This window comes from Aegilops tauschii, chromosome 1, assembly GCF_002575655.3.
Source record: "Aegilops tauschii subsp. strangulata cultivar AL8/78 chromosome 1, Aet v6.0, whole genome shotgun sequence".
Classification (NCBI taxonomy): domain Eukaryota; kingdom Viridiplantae; phylum Streptophyta; class Magnoliopsida; order Poales; family Poaceae; genus Aegilops; species Aegilops tauschii.
The window spans coordinates 8,513,949-8,527,985 of record NC_053035.3 but is presented as its reverse complement, the minus strand read 5'-3'; the positions used below and the strand labels follow the sequence as shown (position 1 = coordinate 8,527,985).

The 14,037-nt window shown below is 48.0% G+C and overlaps 2 pseudogenes; both read right to left on the bottom strand.

Moving 5' to 3' along the window:
* Positions 1-1,907: 1,907 nt before the first annotated feature.
* Positions 1,908-4,041, bottom strand: LOC141026612 (disease resistance protein RPM1-like; annotated as a pseudogene).
* A 901-nt stretch (positions 4,042-4,942) lies between these two features.
* On the bottom strand, positions 4,943-10,638 carry LOC109780909 (disease resistance protein RGA2-like; annotated as a pseudogene).
* Positions 10,639-14,037: the final 3,399 nt, after the last annotated feature.

Sequence of the window (14,037 nt, the reverse complement as noted above, 5' to 3'; positions counted from 1 at the left end):
CCCGGTGATCCGATCCTACCTAAGGCAGCGGTAGAGGCCATGTACGACGATCTAAGGTGACTTCATGACGATGTGTTGCGGAGAGAGAAATGCTTGATCGCCTCAAAAAATCCAGGATACCCGCTCTACGTGGTTAACGTGCCGCAACAAAGGTTGTACGTCGACACATTCCCCGCGGAGAAGTTCGTCCTTCGATTTGATTACATCTTCGACATGTTTCACTTGAAAAGCTGGATTTTACATTTGTCTGCCTTTTTGCCTTGTACATGAACTACATCATCAAGATTGAGCAAATACCTTATATCTGTCTCGTTGACCCATACTTCATGCACGAGGGCTTCTTTGCAGTCTGCCCAAAGCACCGTGAATACGCGAGTAACTACATTGCCGATTTCATGGTCGGCAATAAGGACAAGGAGACGATTCGCGTGCCTTATCATCCCATGTAATTCATCTGCACGGATATCCTTCCTTCAATTTCAATCATTCATTTGCACGTGTGGAGGCTAATTTGAGGTGTACTTATTTTGCGCAGCGACGGGCGCACCGTCCTCATCATCCTTTACCCTCGATTCTCCCACGCTCTTTACTTGGACTCATCTAAGAACATGAAGAAAAAGGATTGCACCCACATCAAGTCTGTTCTCGACAGTGCTATCTTTATCTACGGCCTATGGGGTGGAGAGATCACATTGAAGAAGACAAGGAACCGCGCGCCCACCTTCGGCCATAAGACCGATTTCTGCTGCATCCAGCAACCGAGTGGTACTCTTAGTGATGGATTCTATGTCCTCCACCACATGCTAGAGTACAGACTGGATCAACAGAACCTTCGCATGTCACCTAGTTCCGGCTATGCCGATATTCTGCGATGGGCAAAGAACCTAGGAGATATCCTGGGTCATCGACTTCGAGCTAAGTTCTATCACATCCAGCGTGAACTTGCCCAAATCATCATGAGGAGGTCCTTAAAAAACAGGGATGTTCTACGAAGAAGGGCAAATTTCACGGGAAGACGTCCGAACATGAGTAGTCGCTCAGCGTCTCGACCTGAAGCCTTTCGCTGCGCTCGGGGACTATCTCCTAGACTTGGATGGACGGCACGACATGTTGGAGTGATTGACGATATATGACAATGTGTCCGTTTAGTCCATACTTTCTCTATGACGAAACTTTGAGTTATGCACGACGAAACTTTATTTGTGATTTAATTAAATTGTCCTCCTCAACTAGCGAAAATCACTCTAGTTAGGGCATTTTGGGTATGATGAACTTTGTTATTTATGCTTATGATATGTTGCTTCTATTTTTGCCAAGTTTGTCTCTTTCTGTTGCTCAACTATATATGTTTCATATTATCGACTCATGTGACGATGCAGGTACATAGATCAGCGATGGCGAAAAAGTGCTACGCCGGGAGTATACGATGAGTGGCCGGAGTGTCAGGCCCAGGTGTACCGGTTTCCGAGCGACAGCCAGAGAGGGTTCGATAGCAGAGCTGAAGCGGAAAATAGTTAGTTTAGGTTCACGCTAGTGCGAGAGAGGGATACGAACCAACGCCTCAAGAAGTACTTCATTATGTACGACGAGACATGTCTTGTAACTTGTATAGCTATATCGTGATTATGATGTGACGACAGGATTTGTGTTGGATGATATGATGAGACTATTATGTGTATGATACGATGAGCATATGGCATGTTTATGATGTGATTAGAATACTGTATAAAACCTGTACAAAAACATCACAAATATGTAGAAAAAAAAGATATGTGAAAATATAGTAGTAGCGCTCTTTAGTGCTCGACAAGAAAACGCTACTGCTAAGGAACTTAGCAGTAGCGCTGGTTTAGAAAGCGCTACTGCTAAGTAGGTATAGCAGTGGCGCGCGTCAAAACGTGCTACTGCTAAACATTAGCTATAGCGCGGTACCCCGCGCTACTGATAGCCCTTAGACCCGCACTACTGCTAGGCTTTTCTCTAGTAGTGACACCAAATGTTCTTAGCTCTATCAGAGCTCCAACTTCACGCATAAACTCCAGAGTGGCTTCTAGGCACACATGAGGCCACAATCCAGCCAAATGATGCATGCCATTAGGCACCTTGACTCCAATTTCATGTACATCTGATGCATCACTGAAATGTGTGTGAGTGCAGATATCTCAACTTCTGATGTTTTACAACATTGTTTGTCAAATACGTCAGCTTAGAATCTCAAGCATCCAAGACTTCCAATTATTTTAACCTTCCCACTGCTTCAGGCAGGGTTTCAATCTCGGTATCTCTAAAACCCAAATACCGCAGATTAAACAAGTCAAATATCTCATTGGGCAGCATTTTAATAAGGGTACCTTGCGGATCCAACATAGACAGCAGATTCGAAGATGTTATAAAGGCTTCAGCAAATAAACGTTGATATACCTCTGGAATACATGGAGTGCACAGAGTTGTGCTGCACCAGGCTCAGTCGTTCAAGGGTTTCCCCTAGACCAATATGGGGCGTTTATCCTCTACAGAGAATGCCCTAGTAGCCATCATAAACTTTAACGAAGCATTCCTCCTCGGCTTTGTTGAGGGCAAGAAGGCATATGACATCATGCATCCGACAATCTTTCAGTCGTCCGACATAATTCCTTTCACTACTTGTAATAGGCTTCGATTCCCAAGATCAACCAAGTATCCCTCTGCCACTTCCTCCAATGTTTTGCTCTTATCTTTTTCCCTGATAAACCCCGCCGCAATCCACTACCTCATTGTCTTCTTCCTCTTCAATACATAATCTTCTGGGGACAATGCATAGTGTAGGAAACAATTCTTCAAATCATACGGAAGGTCCTCCAAGCTGACCTTTAGGATCATATGAGCATCGGGGATGACATATTTTGCCAACTGAGAATCCAAACCCCTATACACATCCTCCCATTCAGCAGAAGTTGGGGGTTTCAAGGAGAGTAGGCGGCCAATGCAAGCAATAGAAATAGGCAAGCCTTGACACTTTGTTATGAACTTACGAGCCAATTCATGCAGTTCCACCGGGCACTCTTTGTCATTACTATTCCAAAAGGCTCCATTGCAAAATAACAGCCAGGAGTGATGTTCTTGTAGTGGTTCCAAGTGAATTGCAGACTCCCTAGTTGCCGACAGTGACACTTCATGCTTTCTCGAAGTGATAACAAATCGACTGTGTTAGAAGAGATAGCGAGGGATTGGCAGAATATGATGGACGTATTATTGAGCCTCGAGGGGAGTATATATTGAGTACAAGACTTGAAGGGTAAGACGCCTCTCCTGGAGATAAGGTAGGAGACAGATTACAAATCCTAGACTACCAAATACATGTATCCCAAATATATCTCTAACATTCCCCCGAAGTCGCAGCGGTAGCGTTGCGAACAACAGGAGCGTCGCGGACGGTCAGACTAGAGAGAATAGCAGCCGACAGGCTGGCAACCCCCCCCCCCCCCCCCCCCCCCCCCCCGCGCAGTTGTAGCGGGGGCGTCGTGGACGGTGTCGCACCGCAGACGTGCTAATTGTAGAGGAGGCCGACAAGTTGCTCAAGCGGATGATAACCCTTTGTGCCGATGTCGAGGTAACCGAGAGCGTAGGGTGGTTTAGCCGTGTGAAGAACGTTGTGGTCGATGTCGAGTCGGGGTAGCCGGTGTCGAGGGAGTCGCCGTGGAGCCGCGGCCGCAAGGAGTCGCCGAGTTAGTCATGGGCGCAATGGTGTCGAAATAGTGGTGCGTCGGGAAGAAGATGGTGTTGATGAAGCGTCGTGTCAGGTGTGCCAAACCCGGGGACACATTGTAGATGAAGGCACACATCGGTGTTGCCAGCACCGAGCACGCGTAGACGGACGAATACAAAGTTGACGAAGTGCCGCACTAGGCTTGCCAGGCCAGGGGACACGTCGTGGACGAAGGCACGCATCCGTGTTGTCAGCACCGGGCATGCATAGACGAGGGACCTGCATGAGATGTATGCCATGTTGGAGAAGTCAGAGGGGCCCACAGAGAAGATGTCGACGATGATTGCGGTGTCCATCGGCGTGGGCCGATGTCACCAATGGTGGTCGGAGTAGACGAAGTGGTCAGGGTAGATGACGGTGACGCTGGCGACGGGTTGGTTCTTGGAGAAAGACGAAGGGGGTGGACGGGCGGCGGCGGCTTCGGAGGTAGCGGTAGTGGCGACCGAAGATGAGCGGCGGCGGCCTAACAGGGACGGAGGCTAGGTTAGTTGCGCGGCGGCGGTGCTCGAAGTAGGCGAAGAACCCGACAGTATGACGAAGACCAGCGCGGATGGTGGCGTTCCCATGCCAAGTGAGGCGGCATGACGCATATCACGAGAGGTCGACGCGCGGGGACGGCGGTGGACCGCGGGCCGCTGCACTATGACCCGAAGGGGCGATGCAGTGCCGGCGGGCAAATCGGAGCGATGGCGGAAGACCTTAGGGCGCTTGCGGGGAATACGGGCCGCGGCGCTACAGTCAGAAGGGGCAGCACAGCGGCGGAGCGCGGGTTGGTGCAACCGCGGGGACGGCCTTGGGGCGGCGGCGGGGACCGCATAACGCGGCACTACGGCCCGAAGGGGCATCGCAGCAACAACGTGCGAGTCGATGCAGCCGTGAGGACAACCACGGGGTGGCGGTGCTGCGGCCCGATGGGGCGACGCAGCGGTAGCCCGATTCTCGATCGATGAAGAGGCGCGCTGTACTCGGGACAATCTTCACGGGACATGCGGACGCGCGCACAACCGACGAGCCAGGTCGGTCGCGCAGCGTAGATGGGGCAGATCGCAGCGGCGGGCAGGTGATCAATCCGATCGTGCGCGAGGCCGAGGACGCTGCTCGGTGGAGGCGGGATGATGGCGGAGTCCGAGATGAAGCCGGCGACGACAGACGGCGTGGGACGACGTGCAGAGAAGCTTAAAAGCATCGACACCCGGGCTACCAAAGCAGCGCTGGCGCCCGGCCAGCTAGGCCCGAGCGACCAATGGAGCAGCGGCGCCCGAGCTCGAGGCAACCGACGAGCCTGAAGCGACCGGGGACGAGGCCGGCGAGGCACACCTTAGGGCCGCCGTGCAGACACGGCGGAGGCAAGTGGCGATGGACGGCGTGGATCGACAGGCGGGCCGGTGCGCGAACGGCGGCATTGATGGGCCGCCGCATCGCGCGAGACCGCCGGGTCGGGGCGATGATGAGTCCGGTCAGAGCAAGGCGGCGACACCGGCGAAGGGCGAAGGCGGGCCGACGCGCGGACGGCGGCAGCCCTGACGGGCCGCCTCGACACGCGCGGCCGCCGGGTCGGAGGAGAGGCCGGCCGGTCGCGCCGGTGTTGGAGTAGAGGCGCGCGATAGGGGTCGACGACAGCGGCGGACGATGCAAACCGATCAAGCATAGATCGGAAAACCAAAAAAATATACGCCAATCAAGATGGCCGGTGGGAGAGAGAAATATCCGGAGCAAGGCCTCGGGAAAAAGACTCTCTAGGGCAGCCAGAACGACCGACGGACGAACTCTAGATACGGGTGGCGCGGCCTTCACATCTCGGAGGAAGGATCTCCAAACCAAATAATTGAAAATCAATTCTCCTTTCTTTACTAAATCCATTAATTGTAACCTCTTCTTGAAGAAATCCATTTGCCATCCGTAGTTGGATCAACATGTCCTTTTCCATCTCATAGTCCTTGGGAAAGACTGCACAGAAGGCAAAGCATTGCTTCATTTCACATGTCAAGTGCCTGTAGCTCAACTTCAATATGCTTGGGACCTCATCTCTGCCTCTATCACTATATCCCCAACTAGATCACTGATGGCGCGCGTTGCCGCACCCGTCAATTTATGCAATATAAAATTATATGAAATTTATTTAATAAATGTCCGAATATAACGCATTGTATAAATATATTTTTAGCTGGTTAATCAAAGAGTAGTTTTAATCAGCTCAGGTACAATGCAAATTATCTTGATGCTGCCTTTTTTTGTTTGGTCTAGAACCCTTGATTGAACTATCAATCCCTATCATTATTATATGATAAAATCATAAAATGGATGAGTGAGGAAACCACCAACGCCCATTTGGTCATAACTTCAGCAATAATCTCATAAACTCAATGTCGATCTCCCTTTAGGGTGACTTGAAAGAATTAATAGTTAGACATGCCCAGCTAGCAGATTTAATTTACAATCCGACAAAAGTGCCCAGGAGGGCTTGAAACAAATTCCAACCATGCATAGCAACCTACCCTTTTTTCTTTTCTTCTTTTTTTTTTACAAAGTACAGTGCTATAGAGCAAAAGAGATATGAATACACAAACCAGTAAAATACCTGAGGACATAGTGATGCACAGAAGCATGTACACGTGTTGCTGGCTGGGTGTGGTCACTGTGGTAGCCACTTGAACTTCATGGTTGTGCACCATGATATGGTGCATCAAGTCATCAACTTCTAGGAGCCCCACAGCAGCAGCAAAACCCTGTCCCCCACCACGCTGCGAGCATAGGGTAGTCTGTTGTAAATATATTTAGAGTTTAATAAATATATTATGAAATACTTGCACAACATTAATTTGTATATCCTTGCTTTGATGAGATCAAGGAAATGAGGACATATGCTACATCACTTGACTGTTGTTGTGCAACCGGTCCTTATCTCTGCAACCTACAAAACTAAGATGAGTATGTAGCCAGAAATTTACATTTGAGATACTGAACAAATATACACAGATGGGACAAGTGTGCAAATGACTAAATCACCTTGAAAATCCAATAAGAAAAGTTAGCAGGGAGTATATGGTCCCGATGAAGCTTTCTTATACAAAACATAAACAATTGAGACATTGTCCATCTTGAATTTAATTCACAAATAGTTTCACTTTGTATATCCCACCAGTGAAAGACATCACATGTTCTCCGCCTCCACAACTTATGCAAAATTAACTAACAGCTCCGAAAGTATAGAAACTATGAATTTGGCCTACTTCTATGAAGGAATAGAACTGAAGAAAAATGTCGAAGCACACTGCAAAAAACGTATTGTACCGAACTCAATGTGGTATGCCTCATATCAAACTATCTGGTACATAACAGCTATGATATGATAAAACTTGGAGGGCTAATATTCCAGTCATCCAATATGACTCCGGAGGAAAATGTACAGGCATGCATAACATGAATCCTGGAATAAGATCACAAATGGTGATAGAAAACATAGTGCAATACAAGCAGGAAATCCAGAAGAGGGATTTTTGCCCTATATTCTTTCAGAAAGCAAATTAAATGTTAAATTTATATAGATGGTATCATATCACAATTGTGTTACACATAAATTAGAAAGTAACGTGAAAATGTGAAATAGATGAGAGATCTGATTTACACGTAAGATTACCAATAAAAAGCTAATAAAAGAATGGGAGTGTATTTGGGGAGATCATTAGTGCGATGCACTCAATCGTTAGACTGCAAAATAAATAAAAAGTTGGCAGCGAACAACATATATGTTTATCATCATGATGCGATTGGAAATACTTTAATGTTTTAAGGCTCACCTTACAACAAATGTGATAAACATACAATTGTAATAATTGAATGACCAAAATAGGAAATCACCTCCCAAAATTCAAGAATGAAGGCAGAATCTTTGTAAGGTTCAAATATCATGAGAACACACCCATATAATATGTACTGGCTCAAACCATTACATAGATAAAATTCAATTAAAGTAAATTGAATAAGATTGATTCTCATACTAACAAAATACATACCGAGAATCGTTACAGAAACAATTAATTTGGGATGGAGCGTTGCATCCACCTGAGTGTCCTGTCGCCACCGAAGGGCTCTGGACACGAGTTGCCAATATTTTGGACTGAGCTGAAGCAACAAAAGAATTAATGCTACCAACTAATTCACAATAAAAATTCACATTTAGGAGATCATGGACTTAGTTTTTCGAACAATCATAAGCCATCAGATATGCACATCACAACTTTGCAACAATAGGACGACTGAGTTTTTAAAATGATTGTAGTTTATTGAAAAATTTAAAAACTTTGTTCGTTAGTACTTTACGATGTGAGATAGTTACATTAGATTGTAGAGATCCAGTTTATTGTCTTCTTCTTGGGAGGTTGATCGGTTCAAGAAGACATGATCATATGTTTATTAATTGCATGCATCGGTGGCATCCATGAGATCCCAATTCCCACAGTTGACCAAGAAGCTCTTGAACCTGAGAATAGAAAATTAACCATTGATGAGATTGCGCATATGATGGCCTTAAAAATGCAATTTTAATTTGCTTACCTGGGTCGCTACCCAGACTTGAGGATGTCTGCATCGTAGCACAATGTGACTTACTGGATCGGAGCCGCGGGCGCAACGGCGGTGGCGGCCTGCCACACAAATCAACAATTGGTGCAGAGTGTAGCACAATATGAACAACATATATGGCAAAAAAATAGAGGGTGGTGATTAGGTATGCAACAACCCAATCTGACTGGAATCATCACTAAATTTTGAGGCAACAAACTCGGAAATCATGCAGTGGAGAAAACGGCGCGAGAGATGAAAAAATCATCAAGCAAAGGGGACGTGCATATACAATACCATGGTGGCCGAACACAAAGATTCAGCATCGGATGCAAGGAGAGGAATCGGGAGGGCTTGGCTGTTATGTGTTGTCACCTCACACCAACACGAGAGGAGGGCTCAATCACTGTCGCCTCACGCCGCCATGAGTGGAGGGTATAGGGTTTCGCCGCTGTGGATTCAAGTGATGCACGGGGCAGGGGAGGATAGAAGAGGATCTGCGGCAGCGGCAAGGAGGGTCGTAGGGGATTGCCACATGCCCACAGAGAGAGGTTGAGGGAGAAGTAAGAAGAGGTGGGGGTGGCGATGGTGATGCCGTCGCAATCCAGTGGAAAGGGGGGCGAGAGCGAGGAGGGGATTAATTTTTTTTTGCATGATAATACGTGTCTCATTTATAAAACAAAGATCCGGTTACAAGGTACGTAAACACCGACATTACAAAACTGAAAAGATAGGATAATCCTATGCAAAATACCAGCGCTTGTTCCTCGAGTGAGGAGGGGATTAGGGTGTGGAGACATCGCCCATGCCTGTGTAACCGGCCGAGAGTGGACCCGCGAACCCAAATTACCACAGGCCTCCGAAAATGCAACGGGAGTAGCAGCCCATTAGGACACCAGGCCCAGTTCGCACCATCAATTCAGATCGAACGGCCATGAATGTCTCGTGCACGAAATCCAACGGTTCACAAGCGAGGATGAGTGAGAGGGCTCGCTTTAGGTTCAGCTATACAGTCCTAAATAAATAAATAAATGTTGCTATTTTCTTTGTCCCGGCATTCGCGCACTTGTCGTTTGGGGCTCATCAAGCCACCCATTGTCTTGAGAGCAAGAGGCAGCCCCCTGCATTTCTTGACAATATGTCTGCCAATGGTGACCAACTCTGTTTGCTCCTCTACACCACAAAATGCTTTGTTTGAGAAAAGCTGCCATGAGTCATCTTCACTTAGACACGCTAGCTCATGTGGTCCTAGCGTGCCCATTAAGGAGGCCACTTCCGTGCTTCGACACGTGACAAGTACAGTGGCGGAGCTAGGTAGAAACTGCTGTGGGGCCAAGGCTAAAACCTGACTGTTTGAGGGTGTACAATGCTAAAAAAAGTCACATCTAAGTCCTCCCCCCAAAAATTCTTCATAGTTTAGTACAAAGTTGGGGGGGGGGGGGGGGGGGGGGGGCTGAGGCCCCCAGACAAGTATAACACTTCCTGGTCCACCAACTGAACACAAGAGTGGCTTCAGCAAATCCTCCCACTTTCTCTCCTCTGTATTCCACACATCATCAAGGACAAGCATATATCTCTTCTGTCCAATGACTTCTTGAAGTCGTCCTTGCAGCAGCTCAATGGTGTCGGACAGGTCGCATCTTCCTTTGGTAGCCAATTTAGTGACTGACTTCACAAGAGCAGTGGCTTCAAAGTTTTCTGACACACAGTGCCACATGTTCAACTAGAAATGTTGCTCGACCCTAGGGTCATTGTACACCATCTTGGGAAGAGTCGTCTTGCCCAGGCCTCCCATCCCGAAGATGGCTAGCACCTGCACATTCTCCTGATCTTGCTGGGCGAGCAACAAATTTACCACCACCTTCTTGTCTTCATCCCTGCCGAAGTTCTCAGCAGGCCTATCCAGTCCTCTGTGTGTTTCCCGATCCCGATCAAACGGCGCCTCCGCACGGTTTTCTACCAGGTCAAACGTGTTGGCCTCTTCAACAAGCTTGTTTATCTTCTCGAGGACGTTGCTCAACTTCCTGCTCATGGTGAGGCTGAAGAGGAGCGGCCTGTGGCTGGTGAAATGGCTGATTACCTTGTGTGTCATGGAGGAGCCGGTACAGGAAGTCATCGACGGTCTAGAGGGCCTTCATCCACAGCTTGCCGTACCTACCAGTCTCGTTCTTCATCCCAGCGTCGGCAAGCTTGTACTGGACGGCCACCAGCTAGCGCTGCAGCTTGCGGCGGTCCCCATCGATGTTGTACATGTGGGTCATGGTCATGACAAGCGCGTCGCCAGCCTTGCCAGCCGTGACGTGAGCCACCGGGAGAAGCAGCGACTCGGCCATGGCACTTCTTCTCACCAAGCAATACGTGTGAAGTGGTCTGGAGGGGAAGTGAGTATGAGATGTTGTGGAGTTGAGATCAAGAAGGGAGGGACTATTATGAAGTGAAATTATTGTGATGGAGAAGAATTGTTGAAGATAGAAAATGCGTGTTGCTTGCTTGCTGCTCGATATTGTGTTCTTAACATCACTGACTTGTGGACCAGTGTGTACGCGGTTTCAAAGAAACTTCAAGAACTAGTGTGAACGAAGGAGGCCCTCTCAACCAATAGTGATGCCTTGGCGGCGATGAATCATGAATGCGTTGGCGTGAAGAGTTGAATCATGCACTACGAGAAAAAAGCCTAGCAGCAGCACAGGTTTAGGCCTATCAGTAGCACGGGACGATGCGTTACTGATAAGGCGCTACAGCTAACTGATAAGGCGTTGCTGTAGCCAGACCTCTTAACCTTGGAGACATATGCATGCCGTGACACTCTTGCTTTGGCGGATGACCTGGGACAGCAGAAGATTTCCGTGGCATCGGACTGCCAAGAGGCGGTTAATGATATCAACAGGGGAACAGGAGGCCCCAATGCTGCGTTGGTACATGAAATAATGAACCATTGTAATAGTTTTACTTCTTGCTCTTTTGTTTTCGAGCCTAGGAACTTCAATTATTCTCACAATCTCGCCAAATTTGCTTGTAACCTAGATATAGGTAGACATGTTTGGTTGGGCAATCCCCATGACCCCAATCTTGTACCTATGACAATTGCTCTTGAATAAATAAAGCAGGCGAGATTTCTCAAAAAAAAAAACTTACGTGTAGCAGTAGCGCGCTTTGGTGAAGAGCGCTGCCGATATTATTTGCAGCGCCTTTTACAGGGAAGCGCTACTGGTAAGGCGGCGCTACTGCTAACTTTGTTCCCCTCGCTACTACTAATTTTATTAGTTTTTTTTCTACATATTTGTTTTGTATTTGAATAGGCTTTATACAATAATATTTAGCATATCATACACATAAAAATGTAATCATAGCATATACATACAACTAGTCTCATCAAATCATGTCATCATCATAATCATCATCCAACACAAAGTGGTCTCTCGTCATCATCTCGAAAATAGCGATACAAGTCTCGATTAGTTGCAACTACATCGTCATCCATCTAAACAATGATATACGCGAGAAGAGCTATCACTTTGAGTGAGAGCGGAACTATGCTGTACATGAGTTCGTATCCCTCTCGCATTAGCGTGAACCTAAACTAACTACTGCCTGTCGCTCGGAAACCGTAAACCGGTACACCTGGGCCTGACACTCCGGCCACTCATCGTACATATACTCCTGGCGTAGCACTTCTTCACCATCGATGATCTATGCACCTGCATCGTCACATGAGTCGATGATATGCAACATATATAGTTGAGCAACAGAAAGAGACAGACTTGGCAAAAATAGAAGCAACATATCATAAGCATAAATAACAAAGTTGATCGTACCCAAAATGCCCTAACTAGAGTGATCGTCACTAGTCGAGGAGGACGGTTTAATTACATCACAAATAAAGTTTCGTCATGCATAACTCAAAGTTTCGTCATACAGAAAGTATGGACTAAACGGACACATTGTCATATATCGACAATCACTCCAACATGCCGTGTCATCCATCCAAGTCAGGGAGATAGTCCCCGAGCCTAGTGAAAGGCTTCATGTCGAGACGCTGAGAGGCTACCCGTGTTCGGACGTCTTCCCGCGACATTTGTCCTTCTTCGTAGAACATCCATGTTTTTCCGACGACCTCCTTCATGATGATTTGGGCAAGTTCGCGCTGGATGTGATAGAACTCAGCTCGAAGTCGATGATCCTCGATATCTCCTACGTTCTTTGCCCATTGCAGAATATGGGCGTCGCCGGATGTAGGTGACATGCGAAGGTTCTGGTGATCACGTCTGTACTCCAGCATGTGTTGTAGGACATAGAACCCATCATTAAGAGAATCACTCGGTTGCTGGATGCAACAGAAGTCGGTCTTCTGGCCGAAGCGAGCCTGCCGCCCCTTCTCTTCTTGTCCTGGACCTCTTCACCCCGTGCTTCGTAGTAAAACATAGCACTGTCGAGAACATCCTTGATGTGGGTGTAATCCTTTTTGTTAATGTTCTTCGACGAGTCCAAGTAAAGAGCGTGGGAGTATCGGGGCAGAGGATGATGAGGACGGCGCGCCCGCCGCTGCGCAAAATAAGTACACCTCAAATTAATTAGCCTCCACCGTGCAAATGAATGATTGAAATCGAAGGAAGGATATCCGCGCGGATGACTTACAAGGGATGCTAAGGCACGAGAATCGCCTCCTTGTCCTTATTGGCGAGCATGAAATTGACGATGTATTCCCTCGTGTATTCACGGTTCTTTGCGCAAACTCCCAAGAAGCCCTCGTGCATGAAGTACGGGTCAGCGACACAGATATGAGGTATCTGCTCAACCCCGGTGATGTAGTTCATGTGCAAGGCATAAAGCCGGACAAACGTAAAATCCAGCTTCTTCACGTGCAACATGTCGAATATGTAATCGAATCGAAGGAAGAACTTATCTGCGGGGAAGAAGTCAACGTACGACAATTGCCGCGGAACGTTAACCACGTAGAGTGGGTATCCTGGATCATTTGAGGCGATGAGGCCTTTCTCTATCCGCGGCACATCGTCATGAAGTCTCCTTAGATCGCCGAATCTGGCCCCTAGCGCTGCTGCAGGTAGGATTGGTTGACCGGGGATATGCAATTTATCCGCACTGGGGATATCTATACGGTCTTGAACCCGAGGCTGCTGAGGCGGCTGGATCATAGAATCAGCTTTCTTGCCTTTCCTCGATCTCTTCCTAGGCTTCTTTGCCGAAAGGTCGTTATAATACGTTGAGCCTTCGGAGGCGGCAATTCAGGCACCGACTGATGACGCTCAAACCCGGAGTAGGCGCCAGTATAGACATACTGTTGAGTGCCATCGTCATCCTCATCCTCATCCATGGCGACGTCATCAGCGACTAATGGAGCCTCTTCCTTACCCCGTCCGCTATCACCCAACCCGACACCCGACGCTAATTGGGTAGGTGGGGTGTTGATGTTCATACCTTGCTGAGGCTGCGTGCTCGTGGGTGTGCTCCCGGCCGCCTCCAGACGAAGCAGACTCTTTGGCCACAACAGGACCCACCCATTGCAACAATCACCAAGCCACCGCGGGGTCTCGTCGTCACCCCCCCTAGTACCAAAGGAGGCAAATTCTCGTGGCCCAGTTTGACACTGGCCACGGAAACCTTGAAGACGTTCGGGGGGATCGGCCGGCTATGGATCAATGGTTCCTTCGGCTTCATTATCGTCGCCTTCCCCACGTCCACCTTCTGGTCGCCGATGGTGTACAATATGGTGC